Raw genomic sequence first — 21,318 nt, forward strand, 5'->3', positions numbered from 1 at the left:
GACCCTGTGCATGCCAAGCATGTGCTCTACCACTGAGCTGTACACCACCCCCCGCAAAACAAAGAACACTAGGTCTTGACCTCAAGGAATTCCTTTGTCTTACAGAGGAAACAGGCAGGTAGGAAGATACTTGAGATGACATGTAACAAAAAAAGCATCATGAGGCATATGTGAAGACACTGTTGTCACCAAGGGGAGAGTGATTAACTCTACGTGTAGACGGGGGCTGCAGTGGGGAAACTGGGAACACTGCCCCAGATGAAAGATTTGGACTGCGTCCTCAGGGCTGAGTGGACAGTTAGGAATATTTCCTTTTCATGCCCCCACAAATTAGTTGGTTCTTTTGATTTTCCCAGGTGCCAAAAATGTCTCCAGCCTGATGAGACTATAAAGGCGAGGAAGCCCAGAGAAGAGGAAGCGTACCACGTCACTCAAGAGAGAAGGTGAGGCAGAGAGCAGCTTCCTTTCCATTGCATTCCTAGAGTTTTCTTCTGCACTTCCCTGCCCCCAACCATCATCTCCACCTCCACCATTCACCCTGGTTCTAGCCAGAACTGGGTAACCACACTAGCTATAAAGCCATCCTGATGAAGCACCGCTCTAACCTGCCCAGTAAAGAGGTGTAATACAGCACGCTCTCGTCAACACTGAATAAGTTTGTTTATCAAATCTCTATCAGTCTAACAATCTGCCAGAAGTAGGACAGAGGAACACGTTAAATAACACCATGAAGTTGCAATCAGCAAAAGCCAAACTATGGCACACTCTATGGGACGAACTGGTTCATTCCACAGATGAATTGCAAGGAAAGGAAAGGATTTTGAAGAAATTAGTAGATTAAAAGAAATCTAAAAGATATACCAAAACTATCTCCAGTGATCCTTACTTGAATCTTGATTCAAACAGCCTATTTAAAAGTGATAAGACAACTGGGGAAATGTGATCGGTAACAGGATATTGATGATACTAAAGGATTGTTAATTTTTTTTGAGTGTCATACTTGTGTTTGGCTCATTTCTTTCAGAGACACATACTGAAGTGTTTATAGATGAAACAAGCTGATGACTGGAATTTGTTTCAGAGTAATAGGTAGTTATTGGAGCTGTTTCCACGTTAAAGTGGGAACAAGAATCTTAGAGAAAGACGTGCTCCCAACCTCCTGATCCAAGATACAGCAAAATAGCATGCAGGATGGAAAGCAGTTCTGACTGCCCAGAGCTTCTCAAACCTTCACACTGTTGCATGTCACCTGGGGACTTTGTTAAACCGCAGACTCCAGCTCAGCAGGTCTGGGTGACATTAAGGATTCCGAACTGTAGCAGCCTTCCAGATGGTGCTGTCCTTGGGCCCCACTTTGAGTACAAGGCCACAGCTCTGTGGCTCTCAGTCTGTTACAGTTTAGAATCACCTGGGAACTTTTAGGAAATACTAATGTCTAATCTCCTCTCCTAGAGATTCTGATTCAATTTACTAGGGGAGGTGGGTATCATTTTTTTAAAAGTCTTCCATATGATGCTAATAGTTCCTTAGAGGAATAGTTTTAGGACCAAGTGACAGAGTTGATTATTTCCAATTCATTAATGATGAATTTCTGAATCAATCATTCATTCTATCACCCATTCATGTATTCAGTCTCCAACTCTGAATGTTCTATGTTAGAGAAATTATGCATATGAAGTCTTCATTTTTCAAATAGTTTTTAGCATATTCTAGAACTATCTACACTACTTCTGCTGGATTTTCACTGGCTTACTAATTAATGAAAGTAACCTCTGACTAGCATCCTTCCCACAACTTTCACACTAAGCTGCTCCTTTTGGAACTAGACAACAGCGAAGGAGAACAAAATCAAACAGTCTAGACAAGGAAGAGAAAAATCTACTTTCAGTTTATATTTTATATTCTGAGGTGACTTGCCAGTCTGATGATATGTTAAAATTATCCAGAATGAAAAAGGACTAAGTAGTTGTGTGAAAATCTTCTGTGTTCATTCTCAAGTACTTCCCTAAGGAGTTATGCATGTAACTGAAATTCTAGGTGACTTCAGCCAGAGAGGTAGATTTTGCATCTCTCCAATGCTTGCAGAAAAGAAGGTAGAAATACCGTTTCAATCTTGCTATGAATGTCCTTATGGGCGTCTCCTGCACATGCACAGAAGCTGCTGCAGGGTACAGACCAGAAGAATTGCTGAGTTACAGGGAACGTGAATATTCCGCTGGCCAGGCATTATCAAACGGTGTCCAAACACTTGTGTGTACCCACCAAGGCGCATTAGAGTTTCTACTAATCTTTGAGACTTGTGATTATAAGACTTCTTAATGTTAGCCAATTCAGTGGATTTTATGTGGTATATCATTGTCGTCTTTATTTGCATTTCCTTAATTACTAATGAAGTTGAGCAGTGTTTCATCTGTTTACTCACCATTTGCATTTCTACCTCCTGGGTTTTCATGCAGTTTTTCCACTGGTTGCTTGTCTTCTATTTGTTTTATAGGCAGAATCTGAACACTACTTTGTTTGTCAGTTATATGTGTTGCAAATGCATTCTCCCAGTGTGTAGACTGTTTTTGCACTTTTTTGTTGGTCTGTTGATGAACAGAAGGTCTTAATTTTAACCTAGTCAGTTGTATCAGTTTTTCCAATTAGAGCTTTCTGTGTCTTGTTTAAGTACTTCTTTCTTACACAGAGATTTTTTTAAAAAGTCTACTATTTCTAAATGCTTCAAGGTCTTACCTTTATACATTTAAACATTTAATCCTTTTGGAATTAAGTTTCATAAACCTGCTCTTAAGGGCTGATTCACATACAGAAATGATGCTTCCAAATTCTCCTTGGAGAACTTGCCTGGTGCTTGCTATACGGCTCATGAAATCCTCCCCTTCCACATCCTGGAGTCAGTCACTTCCTTGCAGGCTGGGGTCAGTAACCAACATGGGGATCCTTGTGGCCACAGTCACTTCAGCCCAACCTGGTAGAGTGAACTAGTTTCTTAGTCCCCAGTCCCAACTGCCCTGACACAGACGGTAAACTACTTCTGAACTTAAAAGGAAATTATAATCCTAAACAATCCTCCCCCGAAGAGTGTACTTTTAAGCCTCCACATTATACGATGGCATTTTTAAAAGTCGATGTATACTCCACTTACAGTGTTGTGTTCATTTCTGGTGCATAGATGACAGCATTTTAATAACCATTAAAAGGACTTTCTGTAAAAACAACAACTCTAGTTACTCCTAAATAAATAAGTTAGCCGAATAACACAAAACAACTGATTAAAGATACGGAATTTAAAAGCAAGGACAGCTACAAGCCAGCTCTACAGTCAAACCCACACCTCAATGGCAGGAACCTGACCCAGGAGAGATACAGGCAGCCAGCGCTGACACGATGCTGTTTCCAGCAGGGTGAGCACTAAACCCCAAATCATAGGCTCACCCTCGCTGGTTCAGATCTCCTTCCAAGATACTAAAATACTGAAAATCCCATAAACCTGGATTTCCAAACAAAAACAACTTTATGGCTGATTTTGCTCTGCTGGCATCTGAGAATATGTTTGTCTTTATGACTGCAGTCATGAGGGAGTTGCCTATTGCCACCATTGACAGAGTAACTCGGGCACCTTGTTAGCTTTGTGGTTTATTTGATTAAATACCCATCAGTTTCTCTATCTGGGGAGCGAATCCCTCAGACGTGTGACTCCCTTGTTCTCTCTGCAAGGACTTTCCCTTTCAGAACCTTTCTGGTCGGATACTTCGCCTGCATATTGGTCCTCTTTCTTGCTTGGCAGTTCAAGCTTCCCAGTGATGGTGTTTCTTTGTTCACAATTCACCTGCACATCTCACTTTGAAACTGGGGGCGTTTTCACTGAACTTTTCCACAGATTCATCCAGGATACTGTTCAGACAGGCTCCTGGTTTCCTCCCAAAACAGCAATTCAAGGACACATCCTCTCGGAAACATACAAGAGGAAATGCAATCACACTTTTAGTGGTACCTCCTGGGTTTGTTCCATCTCCATCCTAAGTAAAACCTACCACCTAGAATTAATGACTTATTTTAGCAATTTTTATCCTCAGGCTTCCTTATCAGAAAGGGGGGGAAAAGCCACTTAGTTTTCTCAACCTTATAAACCTCTTGAAGTAACAGAAGCATCTATGAGCCAACAATTTTCTCCCATTTGTTTCTTATTTTGGACAGAGGTCACATATCTTCTTGGGGTGCCTGTGGCCAAACTGCAGTATTTGTAGCTCCCTCGAGACAGATCTCAGGGGTCCCACAGTCTCATCCTCTCCTGGGATCCTAGGGCAGAAGGTTAATGCAAAGGCCCTGAGGCAAACACATTTTTGAATGTGTAGAGATGGAAACCATTGGAAGCATCACAAAATGAAAGGGCTTTCAGGTCAAAACCCAGAAGATGCCAGCCTTCTGAAATTTCAGGTTCATGTGTCCTGGGCTCAGATAACAGCAACTTCATGTCCTCCTTTGAGGCTCACAACCCAGAATCCAAGCTCTAAAGACACAGAGAATGATCCTTGACAACACGCAGACTCTGCGCAGACACCCATGCCACTTCCATCTTCCAAAAGGGCAGCCAGAGGTGAAGTGGAGCCCTGGACATGGGCAGCAGAGAGGAAGGAATGTCTCAGTACCCTCTGTCGGACTCCGCTGGGCACACCCGCCTTGACACCACAGATCTCAGGGAAAATGAGCGAGGTGTTGGCAGGGACTGGACAGACCCGAGTTCACACAGAACTGCAGCAACCTGCAGCCCCTGCTCAGAAGGGCGTGAGCTCCACCGGGCTCCAAGGGCCACGCTGATCTGGACCCTCTGCGTCTGAGAGATACTGAGGCCCTGGGGACAAGTGGAGGGCCGTCCTGAGTCCCTCTCGCCAAATGCCTGCGGCAGGCGAAGGGGAAGTTGTTTACAGGGAGTCCAGTGGGGTCTTCAGGAGAGTCCACGTAAAAGGAAAAGATGGGTTCTTTTCTGAGCCTTCGGTCACATGAAAGTTCTCCATCTCAGGGCCCACGTCCAGCGCTGGACTTTGGAGGCTAACTCTGAAGAGGTTCACTGAATGTCCCAGTGCCAGGTTTTCCCAGATTTACTTATTCCAGGAAAACTGAAAGCACTCTGGGCAGATGAAAAGCCCTTTGTCAATCTGCACCACCAAAGAGTCCAAGCACTTGCAGCAGAAGCTCGGTCTGTACCTCAAAGGTGACCCCACAAAAGGGGCAGGTCAACGCTTTCCAACTCTGAAAACCCCAGCTACATCTGAAAGGGTCTGAACTGGATGGTACTCTTTTCCTGGAACCAGTAATATCACATTCATCCCACCGATTGTCTCCTTTGGACAGAAATCAATGAAAACAGGAGAACAGAGAACCCCTACACTTCATGCTTCCACAACAGCAATGAATAACCTGGCAAAAATTGTCACAATGAACTTTTTCTGAACTCTAGAATTTAATTAAAAAAATTTTTGGTGTAGCCATTATGGAAGACAGTGTGGAGATTCCTCAAAAAATTGAAAACAGGCTTACCATATGATCCAGTCATCCCACTCCTGGGAACGTATCTGGGGGAAACTCTAATTCAAAAAGATACATACATCCCAATGTTCATAGCAGCACTATTTACAATAGTCAAGATATGGAAGCAACCTAAGTGTCTGTTCACAGATGGACAGTTAAAGAAGATATGGTGTATGTGTATATATATGAATACTACTCAGCCATGAAAAAAGAATGAAATAATGTCATTGGTAGCAACATAGATGGACCTGGAGATCATCACACTAAATGAAGAAAGCCAGAAAGAGAAAGAAAAATTCCATAAGGTATCACTTATATGTGGAATCTTAAAAAAAAAAAAAAAAAAAAGGACACAAATGAACTTATTTACAAAACAGAGACAGAGTCACAGACATAGAAAACAAACTTGTGGTTACTGGAGGGAAAGGGGATGGGAAGGGATAAATTGGGAGTTCAGGAATGGCAGATACACACTGCTGTATATAAAATAAATAAACAACAAGGCCCTACTGTACAGCACAGGGAACTATATTCGACAGCTTGTAATGGCCTATATTGAAAAAGAATATACATATATGTATAAATTAATCACTATGTTGGACACCAGAAAGTAATGCAACATTGTAAATCGACTGTACCCCAATTAAAAAAAAAAAGAATAAACAAACAAACAAAACTTATAACAGGGGATAAGCTTAACAAAGAAAAGAAAGCTGAATCTTGGTAAGAGATCTCCATGAGATTTTAACATACCTTGTTACTACAACCCCCGGCTGTGCAACACAGCTACAGACTTGAGGACAGAAGCCCACGTTCCTGGTGCAGGTTACTGGTCCCAGAGAGACCAACGCTGGCCTTACTCTCTAAGAATCGTGCTTCTGTGTTTTGGCCTGTATGGCAGTGCCCTGAGGGATTCATTTAAGGGCTTGCCCAGAGCTTTCCCCTGGGTGAGGCAGCTTCCTGGGTAACATTTGCCAAAAACATTTCAAGGCAAACATATCAGCTGCCACCACCTGCAGCAGAGGATAACAATTAGGCCAAGCAACAGGAAAACCAAAAACCCTAGTAAGAAAGAGGCGTGAGAAGGGCATTGTTCAGGGAATACAGGCTCTGAAAAGCTTCCACGTGTAGAAGGCCTCATGCATGCCTGGTCTGCACGCGGGCTCAGAAGAGTCCGGGGAAGGCACGAAGCTCTCCTTAGGGGCTGCCCGCAGGCCCCACACAGGCAGGAAGTGCGGGCCTGGCCAACCACCGAGGGAGCACCAACGTGGGCAGTCTGAAAAGGCTGAAAAGAAGCTTTAGTGGGATGTTTTTGTTTTTGGCCCCAGGCACTTAAGGAAAATTCTGCAAAACCACTCGCTGACCACTAGGCTGATCGAACAGGGACTTCAGCGCTCACACGGTTGTCTCCATAGCGGGAGGCTGGATGAAGGGCACGCGGGATCTCATTATACTATTTTTGCAGCTTCAGAGGAATCTATAATTATCTCAAAATAAAACATCAAAAATATATTAGAATTTTAAAATCAAGGGAGCTGAGTTTCACAGAGGAAGGCCCCCAAACCTTGTGGGGTTGGAGCATCTTTCCAGAACCACCACCAGAGGGCGAATGCCTCCGTGAAGGAAGGGCATGTAGAGGAAGGACACACACAGGACTCAGCTCCCCCGTAAAATGGCACCGGGTCCATTACTTTCCGGTGTACAACAAGCTGCTCCCTCAGCTAGCATGCACAGAAATGGTGCCACTCTTCACACAAAATTGTAGCGGCAGAAGGAACCTTAGCGAGACAGACTCCTGAAGTTCCACCTAGAAAGTCTGGAGAACAAGAGAGAAAAGAGAATTGGCCTGTGGTCATCCCACAGGATGGCAAACTCCAAAGACAGTCTCCAGACCCCTCAGCCAAGGTCCTTCCCACCACACCACGCGGTGCTCAGTGGTGAGATCCTTAAACTCTTCAGATGGGGAGTAGACACTGTTCTTCGATCACTAAAATAAAGAACCACCCACTCAAGATTCTAGAATAGGAAATATTTTTCCCCTTTGAAATGTGAATAAGATAGGTGCTGCTGAAAATTCTATAATACTTCTTCTTCTAAGCTTTTCATAAAAATTAATTAAAATACTGGAGGGGAAAAAAGACAAGGCTGAAATCCATTATCCTGCTGGCATTCCGTCTCCATGGTTACCTCAGTATTACATCTCCACAGCTGCTCGGGGCAGAGGCCTCCCTGGATGAGAGCCAGTGTTTGTTCTAAGCAGCTTTATTGAGATATAATCTACATATCTTAAAATTAACCCATTTCAGTGGTTTTTTTTACTATATTCAGAGTTGTGCAGTCATTACTACAGTCTAACGCTAGACCATTTCCATCATCCCAAAATAAACCCCGTGCCCCGTAGCTGTCAGCTCCCTTTCCCCCCTCACCTCAGCTTCAGGCCACCACTAACTCTGTAGGTTCCAGTCTCCGTAGGTTCGCCTATTCTGAATATTTCATATAAAGAGAATCATACAATGTGTGTTCTTTTCTGTCTTGCTTCTTTTATTGAGTACAATGTTTCTGAGGTTCATTCAATTGTCAATGTATCAGTGCTTCATTCCCTTTTATTGTCAAATAGTATTCTTTTCTATGGATAGGCTACATTTTGTTTATCCAGTGGATGGACATTTGAATTGTTTCAACTTTGTGACTAGTGGCGCTCTGAACACCCAATGTGAGAAATCTCTGTGTCAATATGTGTTTTTGTTTCTCCTTGGTAGATACCCAGGGGTGGGACTGTTAGGCCGCTTGGTGATTCTAAATTTGACCTTCTGAGAACTGCCAAAGTATTTTCCGAAGTGGCTTCACTATTTTACATTCTCATCAATAATGCATTTTCTCCACATTTTCCCCACATCTTTGCCAACATTTGCTAATATCTTTTTTATTATAGCCACTATAGTAGGTGTACAGTAGTAACCAACTGCGGTTTTGATTTGCACTTCCTTAGTTACTAGTAATACTGAGCATCTTTTCGTGTACTTATTGGCCATCTGTATATCTTCTTTCTAGAAATGTCCATTCAAACCCTTAGCCCATTTGAAATAAATTGGGTCTTTTTATTACTGAGTTGTTAGAGTTTCATACTCTAGATATAAGTCCCTTACTGAATATTTGATTTGCAAATATTCCTTCCATTCTGCGGGTTTTTTCACTTTCTGGAAAGTGTTCTTTGAATGCAAAAGTTTTAATTTTGAAGAGTCCAATTCATTAGATTTTTCTCTTACCTCTGTGCTTTGAGTGTTATTCCTATGAAATCATTGCCAAAAACCAAGGTCACAAAGACCTTGTTTTGTTCTAAAACTTACAGTTTTAGCTCTTACATTTAGGTCTATGATCCATTTTGAGTTAACTTTTATGTATGGTGCGAGATTGATATCGAAATTCTTTTTTTTTCCCTGCATATGTGGATTTTCCACTGTCCCAGCACCATTTTTGAAGCCCTCTTCTTCCCCAATGGGCTTTCTTGGCACTTTTGCCAAAAATCTATTGACCGTAAATGTAAGGGTTTTTTTTGTGGGCTTCTTAGTTCTATTCCATTGATCTATATTTTATCCTTTTGCCAGTACCGCACTGTCTTGATTACTGTAGCTTTGCATTAAGTTTTGAAATGGGGAAGAGTAGGTTGTCAAACTTTATTCTTTTTCAAGATTGTTGTGTCTATTTTGGGCCCTTTACATTTCCATGAGAATTTTAGCTTACAATTTCTACCAAAAAAAAAAAAAAAAAGCCAGCAGAGATTTTAATAGGGTTTGTACTGTATATGCAGACCAACTTTTCTTTTTGCCTTTTTAACAATATTGTCTTTCTTAGTCTACAAACATAGAATGTTTTCCCATATATTTAAGTCTTCATTAATATTATTCAACAATATTTTATAATTTTAAGGGTAGAATTCTTGTGCTTTTGCTAGATTTATTCCAAAGTACATTAACTAGACTGATTGTGGTGATCATTCTGCAATATATACAAACGTCAAATCATTATGTTGTACACCTGAAAGCAATATATTATTATATGTCAATTATATCTTGATTTTTTAAATAAAGAATTTATACCTTAAATTTTCCTGTGAATACTGCTTTCATTGCACCCCATAAACTTTGGCATATTTCATTTTCATTCATCTCAAAGTATTTTCTAATTTCTATTATGATTTCTTCTTTAATCCAATGTAACTTATAGTGTGTCATTTAATTTTCACACATTTGTGATTTCCAAACTTTTCCTTATGTTTCCATTGTGGTTTGAGAACATACTTTGTATGGTTTCAATTATCTTGAATTTTTTGAGGCTTGTTTTATGGCCTTGTATAAGGTCGACCCTGGAGAATGTCCCACGTGCACTTGAGAAGATGTCTATTCTGCTAATGTTGTTTGAATGCTCTCTGGATGTTGGTTAGCTCTCTTTGGTTGATAGTATTGTTTAAGTGTCCTATATTCTTGCCAAATTTCTGTCTGGTTGTTCCATCCATTATTGAGATGAGGTATTGAAGTCTCTACCTATTATTTTTGAATCTTATATTTCTCCCCTCAGTTATCTTCTGTTTAATCTTAACACTAAGTTCAGAGTGATCTTTTACAAAAATAAATCAGATTATGTCACTCCCCTTCAAAGTTCTTTCATGCCTCCCCACATGCCTCACTCAGAGTTCAAACCAAGCACCCCCATCACCTCTCAGTGCATTCCACTCTATCTCCTCCTCCTCTCTGGTCCAGCCGACGGCCAGCGCCCCAACCCCAGCGTTGCTTACACATCTCAGACACTCTGTCTACAGGATCTTTGCATTTGCTGCTTTCTTTGCTTGAAAAGCTCTTATCTGTCCTTGAAAGGACATCTGCATGACTGACTTCCTCACTTTCTTCAGATTTTTGCTTTTTCTCAATGAGGTCTTCTCTCTTTAAAACAGTGATGTCTCATCACTTCCCCTTTTGTGTGATTTTCTCCTCCACAGCACTTGTCTCCATCTGTCATAATGCATATGTTGTAACATAGTAATGTAAATATGTATTTTTTCTTATCTGTCTTTCACCACTAGAATGCAAACTTCAAGAGCACAGGGATCTTTGTTCTGTTTCATTCCCCCTGTATCTCCAGCATTAGGTCAGTGCCTGTCGCCTTGTAGGTGCTCCGTGAACGTATGCTCATGAACGAATGAACACCCTGAGCACTGCTGAGGAAACCGGTCAGCTGGGTAGCAGACTAAGTTGGATTTCCTGTCAATTTTAAGGAGACCCTAAATCCCAATTCATACTGTTACTATAATACTCTGCAACTGTGAATGACCACTTTCTTAAAATTCCATTAATATTATTAAAATTATCCGCATTAGCACTGATCCGACTGGGCCATTCTGTTGCTCCCTTCCATTTCCATCTTTTCCATCTCTGTTTCCAAATATTTTTTGGACGTTCACTATACGCTAAGTGCTGGATATAAAGTACTACACCCACAGTGATAAAGTCCTTCTCTTTATGAAGATTTCATTACAATTTTCTGAAATCCATTGTGCCAAAGAAATCAGACCACTATTCCAAGAAGTTCCCTATCTAGTCTTCTCTTCAAGTATCTTCTCCTAGATCAACTAAAATCAAATAGAATTCTAGCAAATTATTTAAATTGAACCTCACCAATTTCATGCACATAAATCAGTTTTTGAATACTACAGAAACCAAGTTTTAAGCATCGTGGATTCTTGAAAACTAGTTTGAAGAAAATAGTTCGCAATGGAATTGCATTTACAAAATTTGAAAGATTTGTGAAAATTAGCAGCATTAAACTAACGTCTGACCAAAGTTGTTCACACAACATTTTATGCTTCAGCTACCAACCCCTGTGCTAAAACTTTTAAAAACCATTTTATATCAATTATTTTGCAGAAGTATTTTGATGTCATTGTGGTTCATTATAATGCTTAGAGTTACTGTCAGTTTTCCAAAAAAGTCTATTTCGAAAATTCCTGGCATATATGAGACTGTAGCCAGAGTAATTTTTCTAATGGCTAAAAAGGGTTTAGTCTTCTGTCAGCAAGTACTGAAGTCAAAATATTTCAACCACAAATTCTTCTTTATTCCGTAAGAGTACAGCCAAGTACCTGAATGGCAGCAGAGAGGCAGAGACAGAATGCTGTGCCAGTCGGCAGAAAATGCTCAACCTATTCATAGGACAGAAGCCGAATTGCACACCTATTTCATTCGACAACCAGAAAGCCTTTTTTTGAGAAAACTTCAGTGGGTTTCTTTTTAAAGTGTCCCCAAAAGAAATTTTAAGAAGCATAAACCAAGGGCTAGATCCATATCTATTTGATTTTCCCACAAAATTTGACCTGTTACACTAATAAGCAGTTTCACTAGAAATCTAAGGACATGACAGAGTAACAGTGAAGCAAAATTAGCCTAATTACAGAATAAATTAAAAACCTAAGAACGTCAGTTCAAGGCAATCTAGCAAAGTTGTGCAATGACTTGTCCAGAATTCACAAAGCAAAATGGAAATAATCCCATGTGTCCAAGTTCCTGAATAACTTTGCAGAAGCAAGATCACTATGGGGCTCACCCAAATAGGAAAATATGTAGTCAAAGTTTTCTACAAATGGAGATTACTTCAGGAAACTTGCACTGATATCCCTGCCTGTCCTACATACAGTAGCAACAGAGGCAGAGGACCAGGACAGTGCTCTGAAACATTCTGACCTCGGGACACCTTTACCTCTTAAAAGACCATTGAGGACCAGTAAGAACTTCTGTTTCTGTGGGTTTTATCTGTCAATATTTACCATATTAGAAATTAAAATGAGTAATGTTTAGAAATATTCATTAACTTATATAAAATAATAAAAATCCCACTACATGTTAACATAAATAACATTTTATTTATTTAAGTTCTCTTACTTTTCCTCTTGGTGAGTTTACTTAAAGGCCTGTCAATTCTGTTTATCTTTTCAAAGAGCCAGCTCTTACTATCATTAATCTTTTCTATTGTCTTTTTTGTCTCTATTTATTTCTGCTCTTTGTTTTTTCCTCCCTTTGACTAATTTCACCCTTCGTTTCTTCTTTCTCTAGTTCTCTGAAGTGTAAAGTTACACTGCTTATTTGAGACTTCTCTTTGTTTCTTGAGGTAGGTAACAGCTTGTGCTGCATCCCGTGAAATTTGGTATATTCCCATTTTCATTTGTCTCAATGTATTTTTTTTTATTTCTCTCTTGATATCTTTTTGACCTATTGGTTGTTCAGTAGCATGTTGTTTAATCACCACATATCTGTGAATTTTTGAGTTTTCTTTGTGTAATTGGCTTCTAGTCTCACATCACTGTGGTTAAAAAAGATGCTTGATATGATTTCAATCCTCTTAAATTTATTAAGACTTGTTTTGTGGCCTAACATAAGACCTACCCTGGTGAATGAATGTGCCATAGAGAAGAATGTGTATGCATTCTATCACTTGAAAAAAAAAAAAGAGTATGGCATTGGCATAACAGACACACAGATCAGAGGACCAGAATACAGAACCATACGTAAATCCATTCCTATATGGTCAGTTAATTTATGATAAAGGAGCCAAGAATATACAATGGGAAAAGGACAGTCTCTTCAATAAATGGTGTGGGGAAAACTGGATAGCCACATGCAAAAGAATAAAACTGAACCACTGCCTTACACCATACACAAAAATTAGCTCAAAATGGATTAAAGACAAATGTAAGAACTGAAACCATCAAACTCCTAGAAGAAAACATAGGTGGTGAGCTCCTTGACATAGGTCTTGGCAATGATTTTTTAAAATTTGACACCAAAAGTAAAAACAACCAAAGCAAAAATAAGCAAGTGGGGTTACACCAAAGTAAAAAGCTTCTGTACAGCAAAAATGAAACCATCAACAAAATTAAAAGGCAACCTACTGAATGAGAAAACGTATTTGCAAATCATATATCTCATAAGACACTAATATCCAAAATTCATAGATAACTGATACAACTCAATGGCTAAAAAAAAAAACAAAACCAAAAATCTTATTAAAAACTGGGCAGAGGAACTGAATAGACATTTTTTCCCAAGAAGACATACAGATGGCCAACAGGTATGTGAAACAATGCTCAACATCACTAATCATCAGGAAAATGCAAATCAAAACCACAGTCTGAGGACATGGCCTCATACCTGTTAGAACAGCTATTATCAAAAAGGCAACAAATGACATGTTGGTGAGGGTGTGCAGAAGAGAGAACGCTTATGCATCGTTAGTGAGAATGTAAACAGCTGCAGTCACTGTGGAAAACAGTATGGAGGTTACTCAAAAAATTAAAAATAGAACTATCATATGATCCAGCTAGTCCACTTCCAGGTATTTATCCAAGGAAGACAAAAGCACTAGCTTGAAAAGATATACACACCTCCATATTCACTCCAGCACTGCTTACAACAGCCAAGATACAGAAACATCCTGTGTCCACTGATGGATGAATAGCTAAAGAAATTGTGATATACATGTATGTGACATATACATATATATATGCTGGGATATTACTCAGCCATAAAAAAGAAAGAGATCTTACCATTTGTGACAACCTGGATGGAAATTGAGGGCATTATGTTAAGTGAAATAAGTCAGAGAAAGACAAATACTGTATCATCTCTCTCATATGTAGAACCTGAAAGAAAAAAAAAAAAAAAAAGACAAGGTCTTAGATACAGAGAACAGATTGGTGGTTGCCAGAGGCAGGGGGTGAAAGGTGAGAGAAATGGGTGAAGGGGTCCAAAAGTAAAGTTTTTTAAATTAATAAATAATAAGTAAAAAAATTTTTAAGGACAACTTAATCCATTGTGTCTAATTCATTTATACTTAACTCATCAAAATATATTTTGTAAGACCCACTTATTATCCAAGAAATCTTTTGAGTCTTTTTAAGACAAGTCTTTTGTCTTTGAACCAGTGAATTCCAATTTTCCATATGAATGAAGCAAGGACCTTGAAAGACTGAAGATTAATTGATTTTCAACTTAGATTCTTGAAATATTTTGTTTTACTTTTTTTTTTTTTTTTAATGAAGGTACTGGGGATTGAACCCAGGACCTCATGCATGCTAAGAATGTGCTCTACCACTGAGATATTTCCCTCCTTCAAATTCCTGAAATTTTAAGTGAAATCAAAATTTGATATTCTGTTTTCTGCTTGAGCACTGGTCATTTAAAAAAAAAAAAAGAAATTTCTTAACTCAGATCCAGGTAGCCATAATCAATCAATTAGAGCTAAAAACAGATGTGAAATGTGTCTATCAGGCCTCATCAAAATTATTATAAAGCAAGTGTGTGGGATCAGAGGGTGAATTCCTTCCTTCCTTCTTCACAAACACAAAAAGTAAGTCTGTCAGCAGGCAATGAGGATAGCTCCAAGTGTTGGTGCTACCTAGAAAGACTGATGTGATCATTATGGGGGTTAAGGTTCAAACTGAATGTGTAATTACATGGTCACAAGCCTGTTTTTGCCTGTTTTCATGTAAAGAATCAAATTCTGGAAGGGTGCAATCTTTGTCTTACTTGATTTAAAAAAAAAAGATTTTTATCTTGTTCATTTTTTTCTGTTTCTCAAAGTCTCAAAAGAAAATTTTAATGGAAAAAAGATGATTTTGCATAATTATTTTTCACCAAATGTATTTCAATTATTCATAGTATTTCTGCCTCATTACTTTAGCTGTCATTACAGGGACATCTTCCTGGAGACAAGAATTTTCATGACACACTTTCTACACTAGGAACTCCTCAGCAGCTCTTCCTTGAAATTGTGCCCCTGCCAATCCACCAAGACAAAGGGCAAATCCAGCAGAGTTGAGTGATATTGAATAGAATTCCCAATTAGTCTCACATGTAAAGAGGGTAGATCCACGTTTTCTACTAACTTAGAAACTTTGTCCTGCGTGAGTTAAACCGCCTATGTCTTCTGAAAACCACAATAAAGCAAAATATTTTGTTGATATCCTTCCACAGGGAAAAATACAAAAATGGAAAGAGATGTGAATTTAGCTTAATTTAGCTATGGGTTTTGCTGAGGATTTTACTCAAGCCCGGTACAAAATCATAAATTTGCTTCATTTTAGTAAGTCACATTCCTGTGCATTTGTTGACCTTATTTTCCAGAGCTATTGGATGGCTTTCATTTCTCTGAGTGTTTAAAGCTGTTATCCATTTGTACACCTTTACATAAGCAAAAATACTTTCTGCCTGAAATACCCTTACTCCCTGTTCTCTGGTCAGTGTTGCTCCTTCAACAAGCTCAGCCTCCACTGTGAAGCTTTCCTCTTCATCGGGGCACCCATGCCCTTCCTCTAATCTAGGGGTGGTGGCATCAACTGTGGAACCCCCACACTGCTCATACGCAGTGCCCGTTACTACCGCACTCAGAACTCTGTATCCCCTTTCTCCTCCACCAAACTCTCTGTGGAGTCCTTGAGGGCAAGGATCATGTTTTATTCATTTTTATAGTCTCATCACTCAGTGCAGTACCTGATTTAATCTAGATGCTTATAAATATTGAATGAATTTTGACTTTTCCTATTTCCTACATTTAACTTACTTCACATTTCTTTTTAAGTTTCAATGCCTTTCTTATTCTTTTTGCATTAATGATCTCAAACTGGAGATAAATTGACCATCAGACACTTAGGAAACCACTTTGGTTTTCAGATCTGTATGATGGAACTAATGACACAAACCTATTTAAAAAGACTGCAGGAAAAATAAATGCCTTACTCTCTTCAGAGGAAAATGCTAAATAAAATAGGGGTTCACTTCAGAAAACCATTTGGCAATTTTCTATGAAGTTACATACCTAATGGTCAAGCAACACTAATCCTAGTTATTTATTCCAAAGAAATGAAAACATATTCACAAAAATATTTATGGTAGCTTTATTAACAAACCCCAAATTTCCATCAAGAAGAGAATGTATAAATAAATTGCGGTATATTCATATGGTGGAATACTACTTCACAATAAAAAATAAATTGAACTACTGGTACAAGCAATAACATGATTGAATCTCAAAAACATTAAGCTGAACAAAAAGAGCCAGACAAAAAAAAGAGTACACACTGTATAGTACTATCGACATGAAATTTAAGAATAGGCAAAATGAATCTATGGTTATAGAAACCAGAAAATTGGATGGTGCTAGTAGGGGAGGGGATTAGCTGGGAAGAAGCGTCAGGAATTACCAATGGGGATGGCAATGTTCTATATCTTGATTGGGGATACTGGTTCTAAGGGTATATAAGTCAAAATCACCCAAATGTACACTTAGGATCTGTGCATTTTAGTGTATATATATTTTTAAAACCTGTGTATACACACACACATACACAAATACATGTGTACAAAGTCTAAAATAGAAGGCCACAGCAAGAACACATTTCATTTTGGAATTCATTTTGGTATACTATTATTTTAACATTCTCTAATTATATTTTTCTTAGGATACCAGTAATTTCTCTTTAGTTTTGGTTACAATTAGCCCGAATCAACTGATGAGTGAGATAAGTAATAGACTATGCTAAGAAACAGAAAAATTGACTTAAAATTTTGCTATGACAAATAAGGACATTTTCTAAAGTTAACTAAAATAGAAGTAACTGTAAACACTTTGGTCACAGAGATTTGGATTTGCTCTATAACGAAGAGATCTTATTACATTTCTAGCTATTTAGATAAATAAAGCAATGTATATATTTAGGAAGCAAGAAGATAACGAATATGCCACTTAAAAGGCAAAGGGAACGGCTGGGGTTAGGGGGAAGCCCCCAAAGCTGGAAAGGGCTTGCCCAGGTCATGGAACTAAAGAGGGCAGTGGGAGCCACAAGGAACTGAGGGAGGAGCCAAGGGAAACTGAAAAGAAAAGCAAAAACAGGTTTATTCAGACCCTCATAAGGGTCTTATCCTAACAGCAATAGAAAATCTTTGGAGGGCTTTAAGCAAGGGAGTGATATAACTAGGTTTACGTTTTTAAAACATCATCACTCTGGCTATGATGTAGAAAATGAACAGAACTGAGGCAAGAGAGATAAAAAGTGACCTTAATGAAGCCATTCCTTCAGGTGAGAGACTCCAGTGGTGGTGGCCAGAGATGGAAGAAGCTGGCCATCTGGAGAAATATTTTGCAAGTGGAACTGGGACAAAATGTGCTGATAGATTAGACATGAAAAGGTTAAGGGAAAACTTAAAGATGGAACTAAAGTTTCTAGCTTACACCATTTATTGACATACTGGAAATACTGGATCAAAAGTCTTATTTTGGACATGTTAACTTTGAGATGCTAAAGGGTATCCCAGAACAGATGGCAGGTTAAACAGAGGTTCTGAGGAGAGGCCTGAATTAAAGAAATAATTCTGGTAGTATAAGTAGCAGAGATGAAATGTAAAATGATGGTGTATGTGGAATTACCTAGAAAGAGTGTACCAACAGAAGAGTGGGGGAGCAGTTCCAAGTCCTGAGAAAGCCTGTTATTTAGAGGACAGGGAGAGGGGAAAACAGCAACACAGGCCGTGGAGTGGTCAGAAAGGGTAGGGCTTCAAGGAGGAAGAGTGGACGACAGGGTTCAAAGCATCTGAGAGATGACAGACAAGAACAGGGGATGTCTTTTGGTTTTGGCAACACAGAAGCAGTGGATGCCCTGGACAAGACAAGTTTTAGTGGCACGACTGGGGCAGAGGTCAGATGAAATGAAAACAGGACGGGAGATGAGGAAGAGAAGGCAGTGCTTGCTCATTATTAGGTTAAGCCACACAACACTGCTGAAATCTGATAGCTTCTAATGTACAAAAATAGTAAGTTCATAGGATTGTTTGGATTTTTTTTTTTTAAGTTTGATGGAAGAAAATATGGAGCAGTAAATGGAAGGGAAGATGAGGTCAAGTAGGGCTGGAAAGAAGAAGGCTGTGGGTTTTGGGTGGAACGACCAGAGCACATTTGTACACAGATAACAATGAGGCTGGCATTAGCCGAAAGAAAGGTGGAAAATAAATAAATAATAAAATAAATAAACCTAATTACCTACCCCCCTCAAAAAATACATTATGACATCACTTATATGTGGAATCAAAAAAAAAAAAAAAGACACAAATGAACTTATTTACAAAACAGAGACAGACTCACATAGAAAACAAACTTATGGTTACCAAGGGGGAAAGAGGGTGGGAAGGGATAAATCAGGAGTTCAAGATTTGCAGATACTAACTACTACACATAATATAGATAAACAAGTTTCTACCATATAGCAGTGAACTACATTCAATATTTTGTAGTAAACTACAATGAAAAAGAATATGGAAAGGAATATATGTATGTATATGGATGATTGAAACACTATGCTGCACACCAGAAACTTATGCAACATGTAAACTGACTATACTTCAATTAAAAAAGAAGAGTAGGAAAAAAAGAAGAGGAGAATTGATGAGATTAAAAAAGGTGGAGAGAAGGGATAGTAGATTTGATAACCTAAGACAAAATATAAAATAGTCTTCACAGAGCAGGTAAACAACTACCTCTGGAACTGCCGAGGCAATGCTAAGTACTGCTAAGTACCTGCTTGAGAACGGTTGATCGTGAATTGACCATGGGGGCCACAAACTCAGTTGCCTTTAGGGGCAAGGCAGGTCCACATCTGAGGCAGGCTGAGTGGACACAAAACTCAAGAACACACGCCCCATTTAAAGCAGGTAGCTACTGGATTCTGCCACCAAGATTGTCAGCTTTACATTGACAAATCTCCTGATTTTTCAAGAGAAGCCAGAAATCTTGACTTTTACATAACATATTTTAAATTTAAAAACATTCTGTGTTAAAAAAAAAACCACTGTGTTGAAGAAAACAGGTTTGTGTGTGAAAAATATAGCCCAGGAATGACTACAGTGACACGAGCTGGCCAGTTGGCAGGATTTTCTTCCATGATGCTCAACTGTGGAAATGCTGTCAGGGCTGCATTTATCCAAGGTTGGACATTAGCAAGAACAATATGAAAGACAGAATGACTTGAGGGAGTTGAAAGGGAGCAGTCATAATGGAGAACTACTAAAAATTAAGCTGCATAAACAATGTAGTTGCCAAAAGGAGGCATTAAAAGAATTGATGAAGGCAATCCTTATTCCTTCTCAAGTTCCTGAGCAAGTGAGTTTAAGGGCTAAAGACTATAGTCACCGAATGTATAAATTCAAAATTTTTGAACCTATGCAAGTTTTAGAAATTACAAGTCCCAGGTGCAATAGGGGAGTGAGTCCAAAAAAAAAAAAAAAACCCACAATTTTTGAAATCACTGGGATAACATTCCTTAAATTCAAATAGGTTAAGATTTTTGTTGCTTAGTTAATTGTTAGAAAATACACTATAAAAATAATCCATACAATCATGAGAAAGATATCAGACAAATTCCAATATTGGGGCAACCTACAAAATACCTGACCAGGACTCCTCAAAACTGTCAAGGGCACTAAAAATAAGGAAAGCCTGAGAAACCACCACAGCATAAGGAGACATGATAACTACCTGAATTGTGGCATCCTGGATGGGATCCTGGAACAGAAAAAGGATTCTAGATAAAATACAAGGAAATCTGAATAACTATGAATTTTCATTAACAATAATGTACGACATTGGTTCACTAATTGTAACAAGTGTACCACACTAACAAGAGAAACTGTGTGTCAAGCATATGGGAATTCTCTGTACCATTAAAAAACTTTTTTTAAGTAAATTTAAAACTACCCTAAAAATCTCTATTAATAAAATACTAAAGAGTATAGTAACAAATAACAGCCTCCCATGTATTCAATACGCAGTTTAAAAATAGCCAACACAGTTAAAACCTCCTTTATATCCCTTTCTTTATAGTCCCCTCCCTACCAGATAGGACTATTATAAGTTTGATTTTCATTCTCTTGCTAATTCTTGACTACTTCACTACTTATGCATATATTCCTAAGCAATATATAGTATTGTTTTGCATGTTTAAACTTCTATGTATATAAATTGTCCAACTGTGTGTATTATACATCTCCCTCTTTTTGCTTCATCACATTTCTGGGCTCAGTCTTGACTTCCTGGCATATATTCCATCCTTTCATGTGTTCATGCTCTTATTGTAGGACATTTACAATTTTTTATTTCTACGCATCTGCTGTTGTAGACCTTTGCCTACATATCAGAGTTCCTGTAAGATACAAAGTTAAGAGGGAACGCTGGAATTCGGTATTTCGGTATTTTCGGTTTCACTCGATTTCTCCAAATTGCTTTCCAAAGCAGCTGTAACGCGCACCTACCAGCAGCTGAGTAGTATGTTTTGAAGCACTGGGGGGAAAAAAACTTTTGAAAGACATACAAGCTGGATAACACGCTTTCTTCACCATAGTTTTACTTTTGTCCCCACGTAACCACCTCTACAGACGGCCGTCAGGAGCCGACGAAAAGCTCAGACGGCGAGTGAGACGCCGCGCCCCGGAGCCCGGGGACGCAGGCACACACCCACTTCCGGCGCGGCGTCTGACGCAGGGCGGACGTCGGCACGCTCGGGACGTCGGTTCCTTGGGTCGCCCTTGAAGGCCCCTTTCCGGTCTGTCTGGCAAGGTCCAAGTGTCAGCTTGTGTCGGTCTACTGCCTCGTTTTCGCAAGAAAGGAAAATATCCTCACAGGAACGAGATCCCCCTCGTTCTCAGGGACGACGCACTTCCCCAGAAAAGAGTGGCTGTCGGCCAGCGTTTCTTCAGGCAG

General features: G+C 39.2%; 1 long non-coding RNA gene across 1 annotated transcript; it reads right to left on the reverse strand.

The window, feature by feature from the left end:
• Positions 1-1,909: 1,909 nt before the first annotated feature.
• Positions 1,910-21,281, reverse strand: LOC123615822 (uncharacterized). The gene is made up of 4 exons (XR_006723613.2): positions 20,871-21,281; positions 20,098-20,124; positions 14,120-14,215; positions 1,910-7,345 (listed from the first exon to the last, which is right to left on the reverse strand). It is a non-coding gene; the product is annotated as an uncharacterized LOC123615822 (long non-coding RNA).
• Between the last annotated feature and the right edge of the window lie 37 nt (positions 21,282-21,318).

Source organism: Camelus bactrianus, chromosome 14 (genome assembly GCF_048773025.1).
Source record: "Camelus bactrianus isolate YW-2024 breed Bactrian camel chromosome 14, ASM4877302v1, whole genome shotgun sequence".
Lineage (NCBI taxonomy): Eukaryota > Metazoa > Chordata > Mammalia > Artiodactyla > Camelidae > Camelus > Camelus bactrianus.